This window comes from Diachasmimorpha longicaudata, unplaced genomic scaffold, assembly GCF_034640455.1.
Source record: "Diachasmimorpha longicaudata isolate KC_UGA_2023 unplaced genomic scaffold, iyDiaLong2 ctg00000070.1, whole genome shotgun sequence".
Classification (NCBI taxonomy): Eukaryota; Metazoa; Arthropoda; class Insecta; order Hymenoptera; family Braconidae; genus Diachasmimorpha; species Diachasmimorpha longicaudata.
The window spans coordinates 851,740-864,278 of record NW_026973901.1 but is presented as its reverse complement, the minus strand read 5'-3'; positions in this window follow the sequence as shown (position 1 = coordinate 864,278).

Here is a 12,539-nt window from a genome sequence, read left to right as displayed (position 1 = left end):
AAATGATTTTCCATTGCCAATCAATAAACAAAATAAGCGGTTAATCTTGCTGCAGTGTCAAATATTTTAGTTTAATTAGATTAGAAGAGTGTCTGTTATTGTGTAAAGTGTATCACACTTAGTGTGTGTGTTGTGTGAGTGTGTACATGCAGTGATTTTCCTCTCGTTTTGTCTTAACCCCAAAAAACATTTGCATAATTTAGTCGCGGTTGAGAGCTTTCGTGTTTCGTTCTTTTTCATTTGTTATATTTCGTTTAATTTGTTAACTTGTGGAGTCTTTGCAATAGCGTTTGCAGTTTCGATAGCCTTTGGGGATGATCCGGAACAAATTACGTATAATACAGCAGAAATGCGTCAACATTTGTTACAGATATTTCAGCAGAGCAGAATATCTCGGTTTCCTGTTATTAATGTAAGACCGTTGTCGTGTAAGAAGTTTAAATTAGATTTTGATCCACTGTCACTTGATTCACGGAGTGAAGATATTGGACGTCCGTTTCAATACAAAGAAAAGGTGATCAGAACACCAAATGATCATCGACCTATGAAGAATGTGAAAATAAGTAAGTGTAAGAAAACGAAGAGCAATAAGACATGTCATATAATAAATGATGAGAGACCTGCTGATAGTACAATGAAACGTAACATTGATAAATTATCGTCAGACAGATACACTGGAAATCGAACAAAACGGAGAAAGAATTCACGAATTGATTATGAATCGTTATCGGATGAGTCATTGAACATAATCCGCAAAAATCAACAGTTGCAGGATCAGCATATAACTTTTTTCGGTCAAATTCTAGCAAATCATTCGGACTATCGTCATCAGGATACCATATATTTACAACGGCCTGAACTAATTCAGCCAATACCAGTAGGCCAAAAACATATTCAAATATTATACAGCAATAGCGGTAAGCCAGATTCTGGCCACTGGATTTGTAGTTTTTATGACGGCAATCACATTAATATCTATGATTCTTTAAATACACAGTTGCTTCATAAAGATCATAAAAGTTTTTTGCAAAATTTATATCCATTCTATGAAGTAACTGATAGAACGGTTTATTTTAGAACTGTACAACAACAAACAAATGGCACCGATTGCGGTGTATTTGCGATTGCTTTGGCCGTATCCTTACTCTTCCGTGAGAAACCACAACTAATTAAGTATGGTATTCCCCAGATGCGGGAACATCTTGTTACTATGTTTGAGTCAACAGAAATTACTCGTTTTCTTAGTACTTCTAATTACAACAACTCCAAAGATATTTCTCTGCATGAAATTCAACGGAAAGAACGTATTGCATATAGGCAACGTATCTTCCAGTTATAAACCAATATTACTTGTCATCGCAGAGGAGAATCTCTCATATCTAGTGTCCAATATGATATCAAGAATTCCAAAGAAACATCAAGGGAATATCTTCGTGATTTTACCGATGAGCAAACACAAACATCGAAAATGGAATCAAATGATTATTCTGAAGGCAGTTGCCAACAGATAAATTCAGAAATCCACGAGCAAATAATCAAATCTGAACCTGGTCCCCCTATCGGTGTCAAGATTCACGATAAAGTCATTCTGAAGGATACCGATAATAACGTCAGTAAAATAACTTCGTCGATAAATGTGAAGCGTAAAGTCATTCATAAAAAAGACATTATTCCTCGGAAGAAACGACTGCTGAAATCTAGAAAAATCTCTCTTAAAAAGAAGAGTACAAAAGTGAAAGATCAGAATGAGTCAAAAGTAGAAACTGTCAAACTAAAACAGTCTGCTGAAAAATACATCGAAAAGCTGACATACATAATTAGCACAACTGATAATAAAATTCCCGCAGACAGCAGAGTGGAAGCAGGAAAAATTGTGAAATGGTGTTTAGACAAAAGGAAACAAGTTGTGAGAACACTTAATGGATTGTCATCAAGTGTGCAACGTACTGCAGATCACTATTTAACAAGTTCAAAGGCTAATGAACAAAATGATGGCTTATTTGACTTATGTGGGAAGTCTAGACATACATCTGCTACGGAAGCATACTTCTATGAAATGATGTACTGTTTTACTGATTTAAAACATCATATTATCACTAGGAATGCAAAAGGGCAAGCTACGAATATTTTGCCTCTTAGTGTGCACAAGAGAATTGCGGCAATGTGGCGTTGCGATTCTTATTGTCAACCCATAAAAAATGAAAATATACTACAAAACTACGAAATTTTTTTGCAACATTTGGCAGGTCAGACCTTAAGTAGTTTCCCAAAGTTCTTTGAAAGCAGTTTTTTCCACCATTCTGAGGATAAGTTAGGCCATCCCGCTCACTGTTACGTACACCAGTGTTCGTGTAAGTCTGATTTTTTTGCAGAAAAGATGTTAGCACCTCATTATCCCGCCGTAAGAAATATAATAAGGCTTCTTTATAAAATACAACAGCTTTTTGGTGAAATTGGTCGCATAGATTGCGCTTTCGAAACTTCTAATTTGGACAGTTTGAGAAAAATGTCAGATGATATGAAACAGACTGGACAATCATTTCTATCCTCTACTGTTGGAACCAACCCTCTAAATGAAGATCAAATTCAAGTAGATTATAAGAGGGCTTTTATAGCCCATAACAAACGGTCCATGGATGTCCCTGAATTCCCATGTATTTCATGTCAGAAGCTGCTATGTAGGCGGTCTGTTAGAGTCATAGAAAACTTACGAAAAGAAATAGCAAATTATCACTGGGATTATTTACTGAGATTTATCGATGAAAACAATGTATACGCGAGTGAATACATATGTGATTATTGTCTGAACAAATTTCGATTAAATCGACTACCTGCAACTTGTATATTAAATAACCTCGCTGTCGAGGATGTCCCGAATAAAATAAGTAATTTGAATACATACGAGAAAATCATCATTCAACGAGCGAAAGTATTTCAAGTAGTACAACGGGCGGGCACAGTCATGAAAAAAAATGTACCAGTCACCAACAAAATCCAAAAATTGGTAGGTCAATGTTTCCATTTACCACTTCCTTTGGAACAAACTCTTGAAAAAATAGCATCAACTACTGATCCTACAAATGAAAATCATGAATTATATATAGTAATTCGTGGAATTCCTACAAAAACACATACCGTTGGGCAAAAATTGGTGAGTCTCGATAAAGTATTCAAAGCATTGAAATGGCTACAAAGTAGAAATCCATTATACCGTGAAATCCATTGACCGGAATCAGCTCAAAATCTGATGAAATGGTTAACAAAAAATGACGTCGAATTTCAAATCGAATCTGACCAAAGTGAAGCAGAAGGTGATGATGAAATGAATGTTGACTGTCATAGGGATAATGAATCTGAAGGGAAAAAATCTTTTCAACGCTAATCAAAATCAAGCAATGCTAAAATTAGTGACAAAAATGAAGATGAAGAATTTAAACAGGGTCCTGTGAAACCATCACCAATGCTGACACAAATTAAAAATAATACCGATCATATAGAGCAGTATACATTTTATCCGATGCATGATAAAAGAGTTAATGATACATCTTGTAATTTATATCAGATGAAAAAAGTAAATAAGAGACCACTAAATTATAATGCTGAAAACTTGGATTTATTGTGTTTCCCGAATCTATATCCACATGGCATTAATGGTCAGGGAGAAATGAGAAATGAAACATTGGTGGATGCGGAATATATCAAATTAAGATTATGTTCAAAAGACCCACGATTCCGACTAAATCAACAGTATCTAATCTATCTATTGAATAATGCTAATATTCGTCAAATCAATAATGGCATCTATCATACTCTCCATGTAACAAACCCACGACAAAAATATACGGCACATAGTTATTTGGATCGAATATGCACAGGAGATCTTGAAACGAATATGAATACAGTATTCGAACGACTTCGCAACTCAGAGCAGTTTTGGAGGAAACCACGTAACAATTTGAGTTGTATGGCCAGGCAGTATGGACCAACTACATGGTTTCTCACATTAAGTCCTGCTGAATGGCTCTGGTGAGATCTAATTCTATATGTCCGTAAAATAAATTCTCCACGATTAGATAAACTGTCTGGTGGTGAAGTTATCGCCACTGATCCTGTCTCTGTTTCTCGATTTATCGATAATAAATTCCACGCCATGCTCGATTTTCTAACGTCAAGCGGCCATCCCATTTGTGAAATTGAGCACTATTTCTGGCGACGAGAATATCAAGGGCGCGGTGTACAACATTTTCACTTAGTGATTTGGATTAAAAATTCACCCATTGTGGGAGTAAAATCTAATGAAGAAGTCGCTGAATTCATAATGAAATATGCTACCTGCCAGCAACCAAATGCGAATATTTCTCCGATTTTATACAGGCGTGTTACAACACATCAAAAACATAAACATAAAAGTTATTGCTTACGGTCCAAAAAACTAACCTCTGGAAAAGTGGCAACAAAATGTCGATTCGGATTTCCACGACCCGTAACTGACCATTTTGTATTACGTGATCCAGCTGTATCAATAGCTGGCCGAAAAAAACTGAAAGCCAATCGCGGTTTTATTATCTCTCGCGTACTGAATCAGAAGTTGATATTAATGATTATAATCCAACCATTTTAACGGCATGGGAAGGCAATATGGATATCCAATTTATAGGAGAATCCTCATCGTTACTAACACAGTACTGCAGAAAATATTCGACAAAGTATGAAACATCGAAGACATCAACTGTCATACAAGACGTTGTATCTACAAAAACGGTTAGGCAAACATTATGGAATCTGGGAATGCGAGGTCTCCAAAATCGTGAGCTCGGACCGCTTGAAGCTGCAGATACATTACTAGGGATTTCACTGTATGGAACCGATCCTGATACAACTATAAAATGGCTTGACGTGAGAATGATTCGAAGTCGGAAAGTCAAGAACTATACCGAAATAAAGAACCTGAACGGAAATTCAACAGATATATTTTGTCCATCTGTCGTGGATGATCATTACCCTAAACGACCTGTAAAATTGGAGTCTGTGTGTCTGTATGATTTTTGCAAGTGGTATGAAGTTCCTAGAAGTGAACCAAAAACAGAAGTTGAATATTACACACTGAAATCCGGGTTATTTCTTAAAAAAAGCGCGAAACTTTGCCTGATAAATCACTGGAGGTTGTAAGGAATTCTCAAGAATTCCTTCAAACCTCCCGGATCCGAAGGGGATATCCAGAAAGGGGTGAGTGCGCCGAGAGAGAGAGAGAGGGAGAGAGTGCAAGAGAGGCTTAGGGATGAATTAGGGTTACGAAATAGGGCATTAGGGTAACCGGGAGGACAACTCCCCAGCTCATGCGGGTAAAAACCCGAGAATTATAGAGAAAGGGGTCATAGGAGTTAGTAGAATCGGGAACGTTAGGGATGCGGGGACCGAAGGGAATCCCCGGTTATGAGCCAAATTTAGCGAGCTACGTGGAATTCCCTGAGGATCACTCCCCCCGTTTAGATTTTTTTGGATACGTGTAGGAGTACGAAAAATACCGCTCGATTTAGGGATCAAGAGGGAGGGGGAGATACGTTTTGGGTTAAGGGTGGCAGACCTAGGGGCCTAGAGCAGCCCTAGTAACCCCTAGGATAGCCAAAAGACTGAATTTTAAATAAATCATAAGGAGTTAGAATTTAGAATAAAGATTAGGGTTCCCACTTTCCTCTGATCCTCGAGAAAACAACCAAAAGGATCTAATCACGTCCCGTGGATAATATGTTTAGAGATAAAAAGGAAAATAACAATGAAAAATCATCTCCCGATCCAGAGATTCTAGGAGGGTAGAGTAAGCCCATTAAAATTTTTGAATGCGGTTGGCGCGTGCCTCTGGTTGACACGGAGACACCAGCGTCATTAATACCGAGCACGACCACAACTCGCCTATTGTGATTATTACGTTTGTAATGATTTTAAATTATTACGAGAATGCCGCCTCCTAAGGGAGGAGATTCATCATCATTTCCAGACATCACCGATAACGGCGCTGGATACCTGATGGGTTGGTGACAATCGGATGTAGGAAGATCGCTCTCTCGCCGCTCGACTACCGACCAGTCTGGTCATTCTCCCAAATCCGCTCACCATTATATTCGAATATTGGTAGGGTTGGGAAAGCGAGAGCCTTCTGCGTTATTTTATATATTTAGGCGACGACTTAGTTGCGAGGACTGATCAGTGACTATATTTTTGTATACGCGGAGCTATTGATTTGTGTGTTTAATTTTTATTGACGAAGTTTCCCTTCCACGGAAAAATATTTTGACGTATGGAGATAGGTATGATTGTCATATATTAATAGCTGTGTGTGTGAGTATGAGAGAAAAAACTATGTGCTCTATGAGCTATATTCAAGTGAGTAACCATTATTTTTAATTAAAAGGAATAAGAGATTAAATAAATCTGAAGCCAGTGGGCTAATATTTAACTTGAATGGATGAGTTGTTATTTTTGTACTGACCGTTAATATTTTTCTAAATTATTCGTTAAATCGCATAAACTAAATAAATTTATTAAAAATGGCGCCCAACTAACGGCACAATACTCTTGACCTTGCTAGAGAATCCTGAATAATTAGAAGTCGTTCATGTCAACAACGCTGACATCAAGTCGAGTTACTCGGTCAAATAAAGAAACGGTTCTAAATCCCGGGTTGATAACTGATAGAAAAATAAGAAAGGGAGCAAATTCACCGCTGCTAAAGAAATCATTATTGTCATACATTAATAGTAATTCTGCACGGTGTCACAAGGAAATAAAAATGGAACCAACAATGGAGGAGTTGAAAAAAATGCTAGCCGAGGAGCAAGCCAAAGTAAAGAGAGCTGTCGGGGAAATGGATAAACGAAAAAAGCAGATCGAGGACATGGCTAAAGAAAATCAAACATTACAAGCTCAGAAGGCGTACGCTGAGGAATTGTTGCAGGGGGCTCAGAGGACGGCACAGCAGGCTATACAAAATTCTCCCGCTCCACAGCAGATAGAACAACAACGGCCATCAGGTTCCCTTAATGATGACATTGTTAGAGGTTTGGCCAGTCAGTTACCATATTTACAAATGAATCCGAATATTCCCCAATTCAGCGCGAGAGTAAATCCAAAGGAATTTATTCAGGAAGTGAAGAATTATTTACGTTTAAAAGGCATTCAGCCGGAGTTCCAATTAATTTATCTTGAAAATTTTTTAACGGGACGAGTAAAGAACTGGTTCCAATCATATAAATCGGACATACAATCATTTGCGGATTTCGAGGTGAAATTTTTAGAGCAATTTTATTCGGTGCCTATGAAAGTTGCATGGAAAAGTCAGTGGCTGGTTCGTCGATATAATAATAATGATGGAACGTTTCAGGAGTATTTTTATTCGCAAAAAAATAAGGCTAAATTTTTTGATCCCCCTCTCTCTGAATACGAAGTTAATTTTTCTATCATTCAACAAATGCCAGATGATGTAAAAACTGCATTAGCAACAGTCAATTATTTAGATACGCAGGCAGTAACACAAGCACTATCCCAACTAGATATAACACAGTTGAGTTTTAACAATTTAAGCCTGCAGACAATGGCAACCAATCGAGTAGAACATACAAATCATTTTCAGGGTCCTGAGTGGATACCACAAGGCCGAGTTCAGGCACAAAATCAACCAGGTTTTAGAAATAGCAATACCCCACGAAATGAGTGGAATAATTCTCGAGGAAACTCTAGATCAAAACAACCGTATCAAGGGCATGGGGGATACAAGCAAAATCGTTGGAATAACAATCCCGAAGCGGGTGCCTCAGCGATGATCCTCCCGGACACGCGCTTTCCCCCACCAAATCTACCACCGGTAAATCACGCACATAGTGAGGGCTATGTGAGGAGACAGTCCACGGGATTCTTACAAAATATTAATTACGTTAATGAACCGGGATTATTCACATCCAATTATGACCCTAATGAGAGTTCAGTTAATATTAATAATACCGAAAAAACGAAGCCTTCACCTTCTGGTAATTTTGTGGATTTTGTGGATGAGATTAGGGAGGAATTTGAGGGAGCGAGAGGTCCACTCAAACAAAAATTTAAATTTGAAGCGTGTCCACATGTATATGTCGATATCATGGGAGAAAAGGTAGAAGCTCTCCTCGACACAGGTAGTCAAATAACTGCCGTGTCCGAAGAGTTTTATCGGCAGATAAGTGGTTCACATAAATTCGAAGTATTACCCGTCGCGGGAGTCAAAATTACGTTAGCTATAAGCAAGAAATCCATTAGAGTACATCAACAAATATTACTTCCCATGTGTATTGATAAAGTCGTAATGAAGTATCCGGTCCTTGTTATACCAGGTTTAAATCAGAAGGTATTGTTAGGGAGCGACTGGTGTCGAAGAAATCGGGCAATTATTGATTACTCGCAGAGTTGTTTATTATTACAAGGTGTTAGGCTGGCTACGGGATCAGTGTCGTTCGAGCGGGGGCCATCAGATCAAGTGAATTATATTAGTATAGGGACCATCGAAGGTCACATGTTTGAGGGAAATAATTATGAGGAAGTGGGGATAGATGATTATATTATTGACCTACACGCGGATGACGGATATAGTGATCCCGGCTCGTGCGTTATAGATTCCACGACATTGGATCCGGGCCAGTCGGGGATGGAGAAGGAATTGCGGGAGAGACATGCGGAATTATTCTCAGATGAGCCAGGGTGTACTACGGTATATGAACATCGTATTAAAGTAATTGCAAATAAGCCGGTAGTCAGAAAGTCATACCCAGTCCCCTTGGCATTGAGAGGAGCAGTTGATCATGAAATTAGTAGAATGCGAGAAATGGGGGTTATAGAACGATCCACTAGTCAGTATTGCAACCCTATGCGAATTGTAAAAAAAACGGACGGTGAGATACGGGTATGCCTGGATGCTCGATTCATTAATGCGGTAATCGAAGGAGACAACGAAACACCCCCCCTTATTCAAGAGCTTATGCAGAAATTTAATGGTTGTCAGGTATTTAGTACAGTTGATTTAACCAGCGGATACTGGCAAGTGCCCTTGGAACAAACTTCCCGTCAATATACCGCATTCTTACATGGATCAAAGCTGTATCAGTTCACGCGAATTCCATTTGGTCTCAAGACAGCCGGAAGTGGCTTTATTCGTGCTCTGAGCCTCGCGTTAGGAGAGGAATTTAATGAATTCTTGACTTATTATATTGATGATTTGCTGATAGCATCACCCGATATCGCAGAACATACGAATCATCTAAATCTTGTTTGCGAACGTTTAAAAAAATTCAATTTCACGATCAAATTGAAAAAAGCAAAATTTTATCGGGAGGAAGTGCCTTTTTTGGGCTTTATATTATCTAGTAAAGGCATACGTCCTGACAATGGGAAATTGAAGATTATAGAGGAGTTTGATGCCCCTAAAAATCGCACTGAGTTGCAGCAATTTTTGGGAGTATGCAACTACTATTGACAATTTAGTGTGGCACATGCCAAGTTCGTCGACCCATTTAGGGACTTATTGAAGAAAGATACACCGTGGACGTGGACTGAACGACAGGACAGGGCCTTTAGGGATTTAAAAAATAATTTTGTAAACTGTATTTATTTATCTCATTATGATCTACAGCGAGAATTTCGGGTGCAAACAGACGGTTCGGACATAGGAATTTGCGGCGTATTATACCAAATTGATAATGCGGGATATCATCAAGTCATCTCGTTAGTGAGTAGAGGGTTGACACGTGCAGAGCCTAATTACACTACTACGGAGAAAGAACTCCTGGCCGTGGTATATTCTGTAGAGAAGTTTAGGGTGTACTTGATTGGCAGAATGTTCAGGATCATCACTGATCATAAGGCTTTGACATTCTTGAGCACGTCGCCATATCACACTGCTCGACTATCTCGATGGAATTTGTCTTTACAGGAGTACGAATTTGTGGTGGAGCACTGCAAAGGCGTTGATAACGTGGTCGCTGATTTTTTCAGTCGAAACCCAGATAGTAAATTTCATGTGCAGCACTCGAATACTTTTTCCATCTCAGAAATCTTATGCTGTGATGATGTCAGAAATAATGATGGTGTCAACAATGTCCTAGTATCTATTAGCTATTTAAAGTTGAGAACTGATATCCATCGGCACTTGAAAAATCTGCGAGGGGCTCAGAGGGCGGATACAGAGGGCATTGAGTATGTAAAAAGAAAGACAAGTACGGATAATGGGGATTTATTTCACCAGCATGAGGGGGTCTGGTTTCACAAAGCTAGGCATAGTGAAACTTGGCGAGTTATAATTCCACCGCAGTTAAAACATTTGATAACCGTTTCGGAACATGAACGTATTGGACATGGGGGAGTATTTAAGACGCAAACCCAGGTCCAAAGAAATTTCTGGTGGAGGAATATGACCAAAGATATCAAGCGAGTCGTGATCGGTTGTGATTTGTGCCAGCGCACAAAACATTTAAACCACCGTGTTGAGGGGGAATATGGGTGTGTTAGGGCAGATCGACCCGGAGAATTAGCAACGGTAGACTTCTACGGACCCTTACCACGCTCGGTGGGCGGTGTTGAGTATATTTTTGTCGTGTTGGATGCCTTTTCCAAGCTGGTGAAATTATATGTCATCAGGAAAGCCAATACTAAAACGGTATTAAACAAAATTTTAAATAATTATTGTCGGGAGGTAAACAAACCCGAGAGAATACTGGCGGATAATGGGACCCAATTCCGAGCCAACGCCTGGACACTGCAATTGAATGCCAATGACATTAGGACGAGTTTCTGTTCCATTCGACATCCTCAATCAAATCCCACTGAGCGGGTAATGCGTGAGTTAGGAAGAATGTTTCGGCTCTTATGTTCCGATAAGCACACCTCCTGGGCTAAGGTGGTTCCTCTAATCGAAAAATACCTGAACTATACTACTCATTGTACTACCGGTTTCACACCGTACGAGTTGCATTATGGAAAGATGATCAAGGATAAAGTTCGCGAATTGATCTCTTACCCGGATTCTCAATCTACTATTTCACACGATCATATGATTTTGCAGGCTAGAGAGAGAATTAAAACGAAATTTGAACAGAGAGAGAAATATCACAAAATTCAGCCTCCAATAGATCTCAAAGTCGGGGATAAGGTGCTGCTTAGGGTCCCACACTTATCCAGTAATACCGACCGGGTTATCCATAAATTTTTTCACCTCTATGAAGGCCCGTATAGGATTAAAAAAATAATTGGATGTAATGCTTTCGTGCTGGAAAATGGGGAGACTTCGGGTGAATTACGAGGGACATATAACCGTACGAGTTTGAGGAAGTATGTGGAGTCGGCTTGCTGAGGCAGATTCTGAGCCCATTGCATCAATAGTTATAGTAATAATACAAATGATAAAAAAAAAAAAAAAAAAAAAAATGAGTAAATAAAATTGAGAATTAATAGATAAATGAACTAAGCAATCCACACATAAAATAGGAGTAGACTAAGATTTTCACCAATCGGAAACCTGTATTATATAGGAATTGAGAGACGAGGTAGTATTGTCACGTCCTCACACTTCGTCGACTGCTTACCCACTACCGAGAAACCGACCGACGAATCGGATTACCTTCAGTCCAGTTATCGACGCTTGGAGCCGGTTACCCTTAAAGCTGTTATGACTGTTTTACCCACATCCGAAGATACCGACCGTCGAATACCTTTACCGACAGTCTAATTATCGACGTACGGAACCATTTACCCTCGCTCTAGTTGGTAAGAAGTAGAATTAACTAACAATTGAGCTAATAACAATAAATCTAAAGAATGTTATAAACCTAATATAAATAAGGAATTATATTGTAATGTTCTTGCCAGCGCACAATTTTACCGAATATGACACTGCACGTGCCAAGAAAAAAAAATGCTAAATTAACTAAAACGAACCGGACAAAGATTTTGCGCTGACAAAATACACCGGACGAAGATTTTTCGCTGACGAAAAATGCTTTTGCTGATGCACAACCGGATGCAGATTTTATATAAAAACCCCCGATTTAAATAATAAAATTCACTCTTAATCCTACCACCGTGGTGAATTCATCATTTCTTGCGGAGCAGAATACTGCTCGCATTAAATCTCCCTAATTTATTGCGGAGCAGAATACTGCTCGCATTAAAACCCCTTAGCCTAATTGATTAGAGCAGAAGAGTGCTCAATCAAGGTCCTACTCCACTAAAAGATTGGAGCAGAAGATTGCTCACTCGTTAATATCCCGTCCCAACCCCTCGCTGCTCCCCACACAATCCTTTCCATGCCGAAGAGGACCAGACGTGCGGGTAGAAAATACCAGCTTCGAAAGTTGGCCGCGATCTATAGAAATCCACAAGAAGTGGATTTGGATACATTGTTCGGAACTAGTACTTCAGTACCGACAATAACCCGAAGTGACACCCTCAACATCGCAGTCACCAGAGATCGCCAGGGAAATTTCAGACTGGCCCAACCTCGTGAACCAGCATCCGAACCCCAA